At 35.4% G+C, this 15,056-nt stretch overlaps 1 protein-coding gene across 1 annotated transcript in view; it reads left to right on the top strand.

Annotated features, from left to right (window-relative positions):
• The first annotated feature begins 5,156 nt into the window (after positions 1–5,156).
• The window catches only part of LOC131427758 (CD166 antigen-like), a 1,130,565-nt gene continuing 1,120,665 nt past the window's right edge, over positions 5,157–15,056 (top strand). Inside the window, exon 1 of the mRNA XM_058591222.1 lies at positions 5,157–6,818. The gene's annotated coding sequence lies outside the window, so the exon portion shown is untranslated. The remainder of the gene's footprint in view (positions 6,819–15,056) is intronic.

Genomic DNA, 15,056 nt, shown 5'->3' with positions numbered 1-15,056 from the left:
CAGTTACTACTGGCTGTTCAAAGATCTGAAAAAATGCTCGCCGGTTAAAAATTTCGCACGAATGAAAGGGTTTTTGCTAAAAGCGAGGCCTATTTTGTGGCAAAAGATAACTCGTTCTACAAAAGTGGTACTGAAATGTAAGAGCGGCACTGGAGACATTGCGTTGCTCTTGACGGAGATTACGTTGATGAATAAAATAAAATAAAATAAATTTGAACCGAAAAAAAGTGTTCTCTTTGTTTGGCCCAGGACTTTTCAGCCCATGTGTTATGTAACTCTTTCGCATCAAAGGCTGGGCATTGACAGAATACGTTACGTAGAATAACCAGTATATGAATGGCTAAAGACAAGGTAAAACCGATTGAATTCGAAGTAACTTTGAAAACTATGTGCAAAACTCGTAAAAAACTTCAATTTTTTTCTTTTGAGCGCTTTTATCTTAAAAAAATTTTAGCTTAAGGAAGACCGGGGCTAGGCCGGAAATTTTTTGGGAAATTGAAAATAGCATCCATTATAACTAAGTTTTTATCCTAGTTGTGTAGCTTCAGCCTCAGCTATAATTCTTAATTTGTGGTTTCGAAAAATATGCATTGGTTTCCGTAAAATGTCGCGAAGAAGCGACCAACCCAAAATACAAAATTTCAGAAACTTTGGGACCTTTGGACACCTTTTTAAAATTGAAAAACACCCATTAGACCTATATTTTTACTCAATTAATCTATACCGTTGTGTTGCTTCAAACCTTCAGCTTCCATTCCCGATTTGTGACTTGAAAAGCATGCATTAGTTTTGTATCAAGTCACCATGAAGTGAACAACAAAAAATCCAATATTTAGGAACCGCTGTGCTAAACCAGAATCCCTATGGGGATATACCGGACTAAAAAGCTGCACACAAAAATGGAGAACAAATACAGTTGGACGCCAAATCCTAAAATAAATTAAAGAGCGCTAAAGAAATGAAACCTTATTCGAATGGATTGTTTGTTGGTTTCAACCTTGCGTGGACGCTGGAAATATATGTATTGACTCGAAACTTTAATATTTGAACTGTATTTGGAGTCTTTATTAAAGACTATTTGATTGTTTTGTTTTGCTCAAATTTATAGTATATACTAAGGTTTTTTTTACACGGGGGTTATATGCCGTGTAAAAAAACCGCGTTCATCGCGAAAATCGTGCAAAAAAAAACTTTTTTCTTATGACAGTTTCTGCGTTCGAAAGATTCAAGCAGTAACCGCAAACTATGTAAAACAGCAGGAAGAATTGCGGGAGTCAATGGAATTTTAAATATAAAGTTCAATTTTTTGTTTCCTTTGGATATAATGTTGTCATAATATCATAGCACCAATTGTTGAAGGTACCTAGCCTTTTTAATTAATTATATAATTATAATTTTCTGAGGCGCAAGTGTTTCAATCTTAATTACGGAGAACCATTAAGTAGATTAATCTTTCGCTCAGAATTACTCACGATCAACATTAATTCAAGAATATTTATGTGAATTATTTAAGGGAGGGGTGAGGTCTAAATGATGAAAAAAATCATCATTTTTGCCATTTTGTTTTCAGAATTATCGTTCAACAAAATAAATTCAAATGTTTTGCATGTTAATAAGCATCATTCGAACAACATTTTGTTAATTTATCGTGGAAAAATATTGAGAAATGAGTCGGTGAGGAGGTATTTTTGAGATCGCTTCTAAAAGCAAATCAACGCAGCATAGTTAGAGTAGAAGTTTATCTAGACCCCAACGTTTCTGTTTGATTTTGTTTATTTTTTTTTAATTTTTGGTGGTTATTCAAAGTGAAAACTACGATTTTTCATGAAAAAATCCGCCATTTTGAAGTTGTAAAAACTCCCCAAAGTAACAAACAACGAAAAGGAAAACATTGGAGTCTGGTTTTTTATATGTAGAAAGTGCGTGCAAAATTTGAACAAAATTGGTGCAGTAGTTTTTAAATGACGATGGACACGGACTTTCAAAACCTGCTTTCGAGGAAAACGCGCTTAAAGCTTTTTGTCTATAAAATCAATGGGAAAAGTTTACTACTCAAGGGAACCCGTAGGGTCTAATATTTTCAAAAAAGCATATTATTTCTTTTATAATTTGTTATAATGAAACATTTCAAGAATGTTTTGTCAAGTTTTTAAGTCAATCAAAGCAGAAATTTTGAGCCTATGCGCCGAGTTCTTATTTCTTCGCAGCATGAGATAAACGAAGATAAAGGCCCATAACTTGCTGAGTTTTATTCCGATAGGCATGAGAATTTCACTGAATATTCTTGAAATGTTTTACTATAAGAAAATATAAAGAAAAAAATAAATGATTTTTCAAAAGTGTTAGACCCTACCCGCCCCATCAATAAATGATTTCTTGCATATAGATGTTTTTGTCAATTAGCTCCCATAATCGGTTCTTAGTATTAAATCTGTGCCAGTTGAAAAAGAATCAGATATATTCTCTCTTTTGTATAGCCAAACAAAAGAAAAAACAGTCCGTTATCCAAATTGTTCTTCTCCCAATTTTCATGACAGAAGAGTTTCCAAGTTCTCCCCCAAATCGTGTAAACTGCGAAAACCCTGCAAAAACAAAACCGCGGTAATTCCGAAAACCGTGTGGAAAACCTGTTTTAATCCACCTAGTGGTGTAATGATGCCTTTCTCATATTACTCATAACATCAAAAATTTTACCGTGAAATTCGCAAAAACAACTGTTCATTGAAAAGAAGTAGGAAAATTTGTTCGGACTTAGTCTAACAAACACTACAAATCCTGTTTACCCTGTAGTGCCGGAACAGGAAATAGTATCCACAACAAATTTAGGAATTCCGTATGAAACTGTAAGACTTTTCCTATAAGTTTATGAAAATCGATTTGGCCATCCTGAAGAAAGTTTGATGATTTGCATTTTTAATCACCATTTCAAATTTTTTCGAAACCGGATTCAGATGACCGGAATACAACCGAAGTTGGTTCGTTTGCCAGCAACCAAAATAAAACGACATCGACATTATTTTATTTTTTATAACATTTATTTTACCCCGGCTTTACAGATTTTCGATCGCACTTATCATAAAATAGTTGAAAATTTAATTGCCTTTACCAACATCACACACTAGTAGCAGACATCCGTAACTGTTTCGTTTTCTTTATAGCGAGTACGAAATAGAACAAAGCACGCATCGTTCGTTTTGTGTTTTCTTCTTCCACGTTGTACGTACCGGTGTTGTACATATTATCATTATACATGGCGATTTAAAAACACTTGACACTCATCGCCCTGTAACTGCGGAGGTCAAATCCGGATGAAATTGCTCAATAGCTTTAAAGATAATATGAGCTTTAATTCAAATCAAGATTTGTGACAACTAGTTCAAGCATCGCAGAGAAATCGAAGTGAATTCTATTTTTGGAGTTTTTCTTCACCACTTTCGGTGCTTCCGGAACAAGAAAAGGGGGGGATCAGTAGTGCTTAATCAAGTTTTTATGCCTACATGCTAACGAGCTCTGCAAACTAGAAGAATTTATCAGGTAATTTTATGGGATTTGTACCTGTTTTTGACCATCGTTCGTGGAAAAATACTAATGAAATTTCAAATTTTCCACTTATAATGTTTTAGCTCCGGAACCGGAAGTCGGATCCAGCTAAATGTTCTAAAATTTTTTAGAAAACTATAAGATCTTTCATTGGAGTCTTAGATTGCAAAAATCGGTTAAGCCATTTCAGAGAAAATTGAGTGCACCCTTTCTCTCTAATATTCACATATTACCACATAACTCCGGAACCGAAAGTCGGATCCAAATGAATTTCAATAGCTAGCTATGGAACCATAATTCCTTTCATTTGAATTTTGGTTTGTGAAAACTGGTTCAACCATCTCTGAAAAAAGGACCATAAGACCTTTCCTTTGAATCAAAGTTTGTAAAAATCGGTTCAACCATCTCTTAAAAAACTGAGTGCATATTTTTGTTACATACTCACACACACACACACACACACACACACACACACACACACACACACACACACACACACACACACACACACACACACACACACGTCGAGCTGAGTCGAACGATATATGACATTCGGCCGGGTCTCGCTAAAAAGTTGGTTTTCACAGTGATTATATAGCCTTTCTATATGAGAAAGGCAAAAACCGTGTATAAAAAATTTGAGTGTATCTAGTTTTATTAAGTGAATAGAAATATTATGAAAATATAGATATCAACATTTAGGTATATTTCAAGAATCCGTTAAGATTTTTAAGTCGAAAATTATGTGTCCGATTGAGCTCAACAGTTTTTGTCCGGCTTAGCCCCGTACAGGCCAAGAAATCAAATATTCGGTGAAAAACGTAGACATTTTGACACAAACACGATTGACGCCCAACTGAATTGACTTTGTGTTATCCAACTAATTGACGCCAGTCTGTCATATGAAAACGCGTTTACAAATTCAGATATTGGATCGAAATAATTGCTGTTTTTTAAGATATTTAAGCTCTCCGGTTTAATCCCGTGACCGGACTAGCCCCGATTTACCCTATATATTCCAAGTTTTGCGCCATTAATTTGACTTGTTTTCATGCACTGAAAAAGGCTAATTACGAGTAAGTGACATTTTTGTATTCAAGCGTTCAAGTAAGCTCAATTTCGTTCACCTTCATAAAACTCAACATCGGTGGTTTATCGTGCAACTTGTCTTGCAGAAAAGTACCACTGAATTAGAACTTTACCAATTAGAACTATAGAAAATCAAATATAGTTGCATCTTACAACGTGACACACCACAGCTGTATTCTCCCTACCACTGTGGGCAAAATGTGGAAGGGATATCATCACAACAAAAAGCCGAGCATAGAAATGAACGGGTCTCACTTTAACTAAAAACAGTTAGACGTGCAATTACTCGCCTTCCCACACATCAGTTGTTCGTTGCGAACGAAACCAACGGAACTTCTCTCTCTCTTTCTTTTTCTATTCGGAGAATTTGGTTCGCTCCGGTTATTTCCATCGTGGAAATGCAGCAGAGATTTTCTCGCCGAAATGCGGGAGCGGCGGTGTATCCCCGAAGAAGGATAACGTGCGTAGTCCGAACTTCTTGCGGAGAGTCCGGGGTTCGGGAATTCAGTTTCAATTTGTCACTGGTCGGTAATATACATAACGTGACGACGGCGTCGGTGGTGACGGCGATTGAACCAAATTTTGACGGCAGATCAATTGCGGCGCGATATTTTTTTTCCGGTGGGATACTTTTGTCCATGCACCACCACCTTGGGTTTGAATTGGTTCAGCAAAACAATACCGTGTATCGACCCATGTCGTTATAGTACTTTATTACCAAGGATTTGCGAACTGCTTCGGTGCGGGTTAGTGAGTAAATGAATTCAAAAAGCAGTTCATATCCGTAGATACATTTATAGCAGCTGGTACGAAGCCAAAACGATTAAGCTTAGCTTCGGCGAATAACGTTTGCCGTGCACGGTTCCATGGACGATGATCCGGCTCTAGTATAGCTGCGACGGCAGAACTAAATCAGTGCTCTAATCAAACCGTTCGAAACAATAATAAAATATTTATAAGGATTCACCCGGGGATTACGGGGCACCGTTAGTTGCAGAACATCGAGCCAAAGGGAAGACAAATAATCTCATCAAATTAAATCTGATTAATTGCAGAAACATATTTTCCATTTTTTTTGGTTCAATTCTAAGTCTGTACCGTTCGGTTTTTTCTGTTGTTGCTGGTTCTGGCGTTGCTCAATGGAACCAGCTAGGACCAAAGTGCAGTCGGTCTAATGTGGGTCACTTTTTCCGTAGTTGCAAAAAAAAAGCAGAAACAATACTAAACCAGCGGGTAGAGCAAATTTAGTGGACCAGGGACAAAGTATTCTTTGTAGTTTGAATTTCAAAGGATTAATTAAATTCATTTAATATAATTAATCTGTTTTGCGCTTATCTCCGTCGGCTCCTGTCAGCAGCAACAGTTCGCCCGTTGCCCATCGGAGAAAGTGTAGGGTGATGAAGCAAGTGAAAAATAAGTAAATTAATGTCCGCTCCTTAAATGGGATTATCCGAGTTTTACCGCCCCTCGAAGTAGTAACCATAGAAGGGAAATCGTCGCCTTTTTATTTCCTGTGGTATACTCACCCGTCGTGGAAGCATTGTTGTTTTGGTCGAAATGAAGGAAGTACAGAAAAGCGCGTGACCAAGACCAAGGAAAGTGATTCCCCTGCCACCGTACCAACCGCAACAGGACTTTGCCGGGTTTGTTTGGTTTTCTTTTCCGACTCTGTCCATCACGGTCGGAACGTCGGAAAAATTATGATGCTCGTCGGTGTGTGAATAAATTGTCTTCCCACTGCAAGACGACAGGACGACGGCGGTGTGGTGACTGTTGGTGGTTCCTTCCGTGAGGAGAAGTGGCCGGAAATGAAATTTAAGTGAAACGAGCTTTGCTTGGTTTTCCTGTCAAAGGAGTCGAAACAAGAAGAGGGGCACAAAGCGTAAATTGAAGGAAGCAGCACAGTGAAGAAATATTGTTATAAGCCGGCTCGGTAGCTTCCCGGTTCCCTTCCGGCGCGACGGTGCTGCGGGCGTGAGAAATGGTGGAAGGCAACGAGCGAGAAAAATTAACGGGAAAATCCGCCTGTTAGTGAGAAGTGTGATTTGGTGGAAAATTAAATTAAAGTGGTATATTTTGTGAGCCGATTTTTTTTCCTTGTGAGTGCGGATGTTCATCCTGGCTTAGTAGAGCTGAGCCGAGCAAAGCAGTACGTACGAGTTCCAGCGCGAAAGAGTAAAAAAAACAAGGTTAACACAATTTATTTACATAATTTATTAACGACTAATGCATATTTGATGAGTGCTCAGCCGGCCGCCGCCGGAGCCGTTTCTGTGATGTAGACGTATTAAGTTTACAACTTACATGCCGCAAATGAGCTGATGCGAGAAACCATTTTTCGTTGTTAATTCCACCAGGCCGTACGAATTCGTTTGGTTAAGCTTTAATGAGCGAGATTCTGTGGTTCTCCTCCCGTTTTTAACGGGTAAAATACGGACCAATTATCGTTGATGCGTTATTCGGTTTATGGGAATTAGTGACCTAATCAATTCTAATGAAGTTCCAGGACGGTGTTGGTGTTGATGCTTTTTTTAGCTGCTGAAGTGATGTAAGACTTAGTCCATTACCGGGCATACCGCAAATGCCACGGTTTTCGTACGGCCGATAAAGATTTTTATTATCGGTTGCTAATAATAATTATCGATACCGCAGCAATCCTTCGTCAATCCTCACAGTGATTTAAAAACTAATTGCAGTGGAAAAAGGGTTTTGGAAGTACACGTTCTATGCCATGGTGCGTAATTTTTCATGTTCCATCGTTACAGCCTGTTTGACAACATCCTTTGAAAAAAGAATTATTCCCTGCATATGAACGAATTCTCGCAAATATATGAGTAAGAACAAACTTGGTTTAAAAATTTATGATTATTGCTGAGAAATTGAAAACTTTAATAACACAATGTACTATTTTTTATTTACTTTTCAAGAGTGATGAAGTCATCGCTCGAGGTGCATCGAAAACTACTAAGGATGTTGTGTTGGTATCACATTTATCGCATTTACTGCACAGTAATGTGCTAGGGCAAATTTCCTATACTGAAATTAGCAAAACGTGACGTGAAAAAAAGAGTGAATTTTCATATTATGATAATACATCACCAATCATTTAGACTAATTTCATTAAAATTTAAAAATAACGCTTCTCACATTTCTGGGTATAACGTTAGGTTGGCTTCTGTTACGATGATGCTCCTTTAAACATAAATTTAGGCGTAATGTTTCAAAATATGAAGATTTCAAATACACAGTTCGAAAAAATCTTGTGGTTTTTCATCTTATAAGGTGCACATAATTGGAGCGTCATATTTTACACAAACTTATATTCAAGAACATGTAAAATTGTGTGATTTGAAAATTTCATGACTTGAAATTGAGTGAAATAAATATACCAAAGATCGATAGCAACAGCGTGACTTGAACCGAGAAACATTTCATCACAAAGCACACCGTTAATCGACTGTGCACAGAAAAAAAATATTAATTTTACACTTCACATAATTCTACAAACGATACAATTCATAACTACTTAACTTGTCAAGTGACGCAATATTACATTCGTACAAAATTTTACTGACTTCGAGTGTAATTTGCACTGGGCTACCAAGTACCGCTGTAAGGATTTATATGTTTCAATTGTTCATTTAGCAGAAATGTGCTGCGGTGGCTCAGTCGATTAACGGTGTGCTTTCTGATCAAATGTTTTCTCGGTTCAAGTCACGCTGTGGCGATCGATCTTTGGTTTTTTTTATTTCACTCAATTTCAAGTCATGTAATTTTCCAATCGCGCAATTTTACATGTTCTTGAATATAAGTTTGTGTGAAATATGACGCTCCATTTATGTGCATCTTATAAGAGGAAAAATCACAAGATTTTTTCGAACTGTGTGTATGAATTAATTGAAATTAAGTGATTTTCACGCGAAGCCTTCATTTTTTTGATTTTTTACTTGAAATAATGGTTTGCTTTTGAATAGAAAATAGTGGAAAGCACATAGCGAATTTCTTTTAAAAATTAATTTTAATTTAATTAATCATTTCAATTCATAATTAAAATATTGCGTTTTTGAATAAAGACGATGCCTAAAATAATGTGTTCTGTAAGCAGTTTCACGTGCATTGCTTCAAATTTGATTTCGTGTTTGAGAATTAACTCAAACGAAATGCGTGAAAAAAGAGGGTGGGTGATGTCACAGGCATAACTGGAGGACGTGAATACGAATGAAACTAACATACTTCCGTATATACAGGCAAAAGTCAGCGATCGCAAAACAACTAAAATTTCTGAATTTGATTGGTTAATATTTTGTACAACTACTCGACTGTTGTTTTAACTAAAGTGTCATTTTTTATTTATCGTACTGGTAGTTTAGCAATGACTATCCTAATCGTTGGCAATTTAAACAACGAATTGGTGCCTAAGTAGCTGCTTATAGCATTAACACTAAACTTACATGAAACAATCGATTATAATTCACAAGTTGGAATCAGGGTAAGTTCCTCTTAAAAATGTTCAATCGAAATGGAATGTTTTCCTTCAATTACTAGAAAATACTCTTAGAAAATTCTCGGGTTTTTAATAATATCAAACTAACTAGTAACTAACAGTTTAATATCGTTGAAAAACCGAAAACGATTTTTTGAAAATGTTAGACTCTACGGGCTCCCTAGAGTAATAAATTGTTTTTTTTTTTCGATTTTATAGACAAATACATTAAACGAGTTTTTTCTCGAAAGCAGGTTTTGAAAGACCGTGTCCGTCGTCATTCAAAACTTACTGCACCATTTTTTTTAAATTTGTTACATACTTTCTACATATAAAAACCAGACCCCAACGTTTTCCTTTTCGTTGTATGTTACTTTGGAGAGGTTTTACAGCTAAAAAATAACGGATTCTTTCGTTAAAGATCACAGTTTTCACTTTGAACAACCACGAAAAATTCAACAAATTAAGAAAAAATCAAACAGAAATGTTGATGTCTAGAAAAACTTCTCTTCTAACTATGCTGATTTGATTTATTTACTTCTGATTAATCTGCGCTGAGACACAGTGGACACCGCAAATCATGATTTTTAAGAAGCGTCATCCAAAATTCCTCTTCACCGACTTATTTCTCAATATTTTTCCACGAAAAAATGACAAAATGTTGTTCGAATAATGTTTTTTTGCAACATGCAAAACATTTGAATTTATTTTGTTGAATGATAATTCTGAGAAAAAAAATCGAAAAAATGATGGTTTGTTGCATCATTTAGACCCTACTTCCCCCTTAACTAGCAAAATGTTCACAGGGCATTAACATTTTTTTACTCCATTTGCAGGATGGCTCACTGGAAGAGCATTTCTAATTCAGTTTTCAAGAATGTAGCTGATATGCTTAATGTTAGAGGTGAACTTTCAAGAAAATACATATACTGTCCGAAAAATGAATTACTCGCAGAAGAAATTAAAACATTTATACTGTAGACGGAAAACTTGTTTTAAAACTAACTCTTATGCTTTTCTGCATACTTTCACTCACATGAAATGGCCACTACGTAACTGACGTAAGGGTCAGAATTCGTAAAATCGTCAAAAAAATTAAAATTTTTATCTCTTGTTCAAGTGTTGATAATTTGCTTCTATTTGACCATTAATTGTATAGAATTTGACCATTGTGCCCATTGTATAGAAAATATATGATTTATTTTACAATAAGTTTAAGTTTATTGTATTATCTATGAACTGGGTAAGCTTCTGATCGTTTATTCGTTAAAGAATGGTGATATGTTTATTTGTATCGTTATAGAATCTTCAACTACAATTAAATCGATGTTTATTTTACTGAATGTTAAAGAAAACTTATTTCCAAGGCGACAAATGTGTTTCTGAACGAATAAGTAAAAAGAACTATCAAGATTTTTTCACACTAAAAAGTTTGTGCAAAATGACGTATAGATAACTAACTAACTATTTATTTAACTATTCTGATAATCAAAGCACTTAAAGCAATAAATTGAATAACGATATAATAAACCCAACTCTTCTTTTATTTATTTCTAAGAATCATAGGAAAACCTATTTCCCATGAAATTATAGGAAACTTATGCACTTATGATATTCTCTTAATTTACACCCCCAATAGTTAAAATATTGTCTTGTGCTGACATATTTCGTCCTGCACATCTTATGGTCGTGAAAGGGTTAAGAAGGTTTAAAGTGATATTCGAGTAGAAATACATTTCAGTTTTTAATAAAATACATTTTTCAAGCAACGCATTTTCTGACCATAATTATTTTCATGGGAGTTATTGATCATGATTTGAATCCCTCGGATCATAACATCATGAGCAACCATCATGAAAAAATAAAATCATTGGTTTCATGATTTTTTAACAATGATAGCACTTTCGTTTTCGCGGTTTTTTTAGATCTATCGTTTCAAAAAATAAATTCAAATGTTTTGTATAGCACGAAGCGTTATTCGAACAACATTTTGCATTTTCCAATTTTTCCACGACAATATTGAGAAATATATCGGTGAAGAAGTATTTTCTGAACCGCGTTTTGGAAATCATGATATGCGGTGTCCGCTGTATCTTAGCTTAAAATTAAAAAAAATCCAAGTACATAGTTGTATTAGATATTTTTCTAAACCCCTTCGTGTTTTTGATATTTTAATTTTTTTTAAATTTTTGTTGGTTGGTTAAAATATAAAACGTGATTTTCCACGAAAAAATCCACTATTTTGTAACTGTAATGCCTCTCCAGAGTAACAAACAACGGAAGGGAAAACGTTGGGGTTGGGTATTTTATATGAAGAAAGTGTGTACAAAACTTATTTTCAAGGTGAGGAATTTTTTAATTGACGAGGGACACGGACTTTTGAAACGTACTGTTAGTCATAATCCAATTTATAGTTCTTAAATTGGAACAACAGTTTGGAAGATTTCGTATCTGTTTTGACTTATTACTTTTATGAAGAGTTTATAATACTGAACACCTTGTAATTACCAATAGTTGTAGGCGAAGATAGAATATTTCGTTTAAAAGTTTTTGAAAATTGTATAAGGTGAGTTTAGTTTATCTTTTTTTTATCATTCTATTCGGTTCTGGCAAAATGAACAACAACAAAGACAATTAAAAAATGATCTCGATAAAATTTCATCCGGACCTGAATTCTGATATAAAAAGTAAAGTAAAGTAAAGTAAAGTAAAGTGTAAAAATATCAATTTCAAGAGCGTATTACTATGTTACATTATCCCGGGTTGGTGGTTCAATGTATAGGGCACTAGTCTTACAAACCAGATGTCGTATATTCGAGCCCCAATCTGGAAGAATTAGTAGTGTCAGTAGGATAGCCGTAGTGTCAGTAGCCATGCAATGGTTCTGCACTACAGGAATATAATACCAAGGCTTTGCTATTACTATAAATGATACTGAAAAAATAGAGCAAAATACTTTCAACTAGCCCGGAAGTTCCATAAAAAAACGTGTTCGTGTACTCCAAACCAGAAATCACTCCAATACCTCAGAAATCACGGAGCCGATTTTTACAAACTTAAGTTAAAATTAAATGTATTATTTGCATATAAGTTGGTAAAGAATTTGTTCGGGTTCGGCTTCCGGTTCCGAAATTACAGTTTGAAGTGTATGTGAAATTGTAATCTGTCATTTAGGGCAATAATGCAAAAAAGGAAAAAAATCGTCTAAATTAGGCTCAAACTATTTCAATTTAAAGGTTATGTTAATTACTGGTCAAATGAACCGGTTTTAGTTATACCGATTCTTTGTTCCCAATTCCGGAAGTGCCGAAAATAGTTGTCAAAATCTCAAAAATTGGAACTCTCTTCGTTTTGTCTGGGACGGCTGATTCGATTTTTGATAAACTCAGACTCAAATTAAAGGTCTTACGGTTTCATTGTCTGTTATTGACTTCTGGTCGGAACCGATTTCCGGTTCCAGAGCAACAGGGTGAAGCGTGTTTAGAATTTGAAACCGTTATTTAAAGCTACAATGGAAAAAAAAACCGAAGAATTCTTTTAAACTGGGTTCAAAACTTTTTATAAATTGAAAAGGTTACGCTAGCTTACAATCAAACAATTTTTTTTTGTTATTAATCAAGAATAAAAATATTTTTTTATAATTTCTTATGTCATTTTCGCTTGAGAAAACTGAAACTGACCCAGGGTAGTTTCATCAAGCAAACACTTTTCACGAAACTGTGTTGGTTTCGCACTTAGCAACGGGGGTTCGAGCAAACCTGATATGAAAACCAGGTCCGAAACTGACTCGATTTTCAGTTCAACAACGTTGAAACTAGGTTCGAAAGTAGCTTCACACAAACAGTTAGGGTGGAAACTGGGTTAGGTTTGCCATCAAGCGAAAACGACATTAGTATAACACGAGTTATACGAGAAAGATAGCATTACACCACTAGGTAGATTAAACCAGGCTTTTGTGTCGTTATATGACGGTCTAATAATTTTCAACACTTATCACCCTGTAACTTAGGAACCAGTTGTCGGGACCATATGAAATTCAGTATCAAATAATAGGTCATATGGCCTTATATTTGAGGAAGAAGTCATTTAGGTTCACTTAAGTTTCACAAAAAAATGAATTTCACAGGTGACATAATTCTACAAACTATACAATTCATAACTACTTAACTTTGAAAATAATGCAATATTTCACTCGAACAGAATTTTACAGGCTTCGAGTGTAAATTTCACTCGGCTACCAAGTGCCGCTGTATGGATTTATTTAGATCAGTTATTCATCAAGCGAATGTAGGCTTCTGTGGTTCAGTCAATTAACTGACGTGCTTTGTGATCTAATGTTTCTCGGTTCAAGTCGCGCTGTTGCTTATCTTTTTTATTTGCTGTTGCTTTTGTTTTTTATTTCATTAGATTCCAAACTCCTGCAATTTTTCAATCACATAATTCTACATACATGTTCTTGAACATAAATCAGTGTGAAAAGCGATGCTCCTTATATGTGCATTTTAAAAGTTGTAAAATCACAAGACCTTAAAAGATGTAAAATCACAAAACCAAGTAAAAAAAACAGTGCTGGAAAATGTATGGAATTAAAAACAAAATCGAGTGGTGAACGACTGGGATTTGATCCGAGAATCATTAGATCCCAAAAAGCGTCCGTGAATCGATTAAGCCACAGAACCACATTTCAGCTTACTAGGTATATGGTACATATAAATTCATACAGTGGAGCGTGTCTGTTCACTCAAATTTATGTTCAAGAACATGAACATGAAATTCATTGAAATAAAACAAAGAACGTATAGCGAGAGCGGCGACTTGGACCGAAAATAATTGAGTCTCAAAAAAACGCTCGTTAATCAATATAAGTAGTGCATATAAATTCATGCAGTCGTACTTGCTTTCCAAATGGAAATTACAGTCGAAACCAATAAAATTCAGTCTCGTCCAACATTGAGCCATCGTAAAGGAGTTTTCCGTCGTTTGACAAATTAGGTTCTAATAAATTGGATCATATGTGGGATCTTTTTTTGTGTGTAGTTGGCCCCTTAAAAAAGTTAATTAACTTGGAATATGATTCCTTGAATAGATAACATTAATCAGGTTAATTATTAGCTTCTACTAAGAATTTTCTTGCTTTCCGTACTCTAGCTAACAAAAAAAGCAATTATTGTGCGGTGTGAACGACTTTTCCACATTGATTGAATACTGATGTTTGATATTTAATTACAACCAATAATCTTCTTAGAGATCCGGAATAAAATTCTTGCAGATGGACAGTAAAAGTTTCAAAGAAACATAAATAACTGCGATATGTTGAAAAATTACCTTGGGTGGATGAAAGCAGGATTATACGACCATAATGCAGGTGATGTTTCGTCCTTTTTTGTCCAATTCTAAGTTTCAAACATTTATTTTGATACCCACGGTAATTCAAATCGCATCTCGATAATAACGCTGTATCCATAATACATTAGCTTCTTTTTCCCGAATACGTATCCCGATTGCATATCATAACCAAATATAGTACCCCATTGAATAGGGAATCACTTCTGACTTCATCCCGGAACTTTATCATTCGGCAATCTTTTCCTCATGAATAGAATCTACGGTATCAGCGTTGGGAATAACAGCAGCAGTAAAAGTGAAAGCTTTTGCAGGATCACCGGATGTTCTCGATTTCGCACCGTATGTGTGCATATGTGTGTGGGTGCCTTTGTGTGTGTGTATGTATGTGCACTACCGAAGGAACTCGTCGGTTCTGGAGTGAGAGAAAGACTCCGGATCACGCTAATATTATTCAAATTACCCATAATTTCGCCTGGCTTAATGTAATGCTCCACCTGCCCGGTTTTCGTCTCGGAAAGCAGCGCTGTCTCAATGGTTCTTTTTTCACTTATATGTTTTGGTTATGCGAAGTTGGGTTTCCTCACACCACTTCGATGAT

The sequence above is a fragment of the Malaya genurostris genome, chromosome 2, assembly GCF_030247185.1.
Source record: "Malaya genurostris strain Urasoe2022 chromosome 2, Malgen_1.1, whole genome shotgun sequence".
In the NCBI taxonomy this organism is placed as follows: Eukaryota; Metazoa; Arthropoda; class Insecta; order Diptera; family Culicidae; genus Malaya; species Malaya genurostris.
The sequence above is the reverse complement of the archived record's forward strand: the minus strand, read 5'-3'. Positions and strand labels throughout refer to the sequence as shown.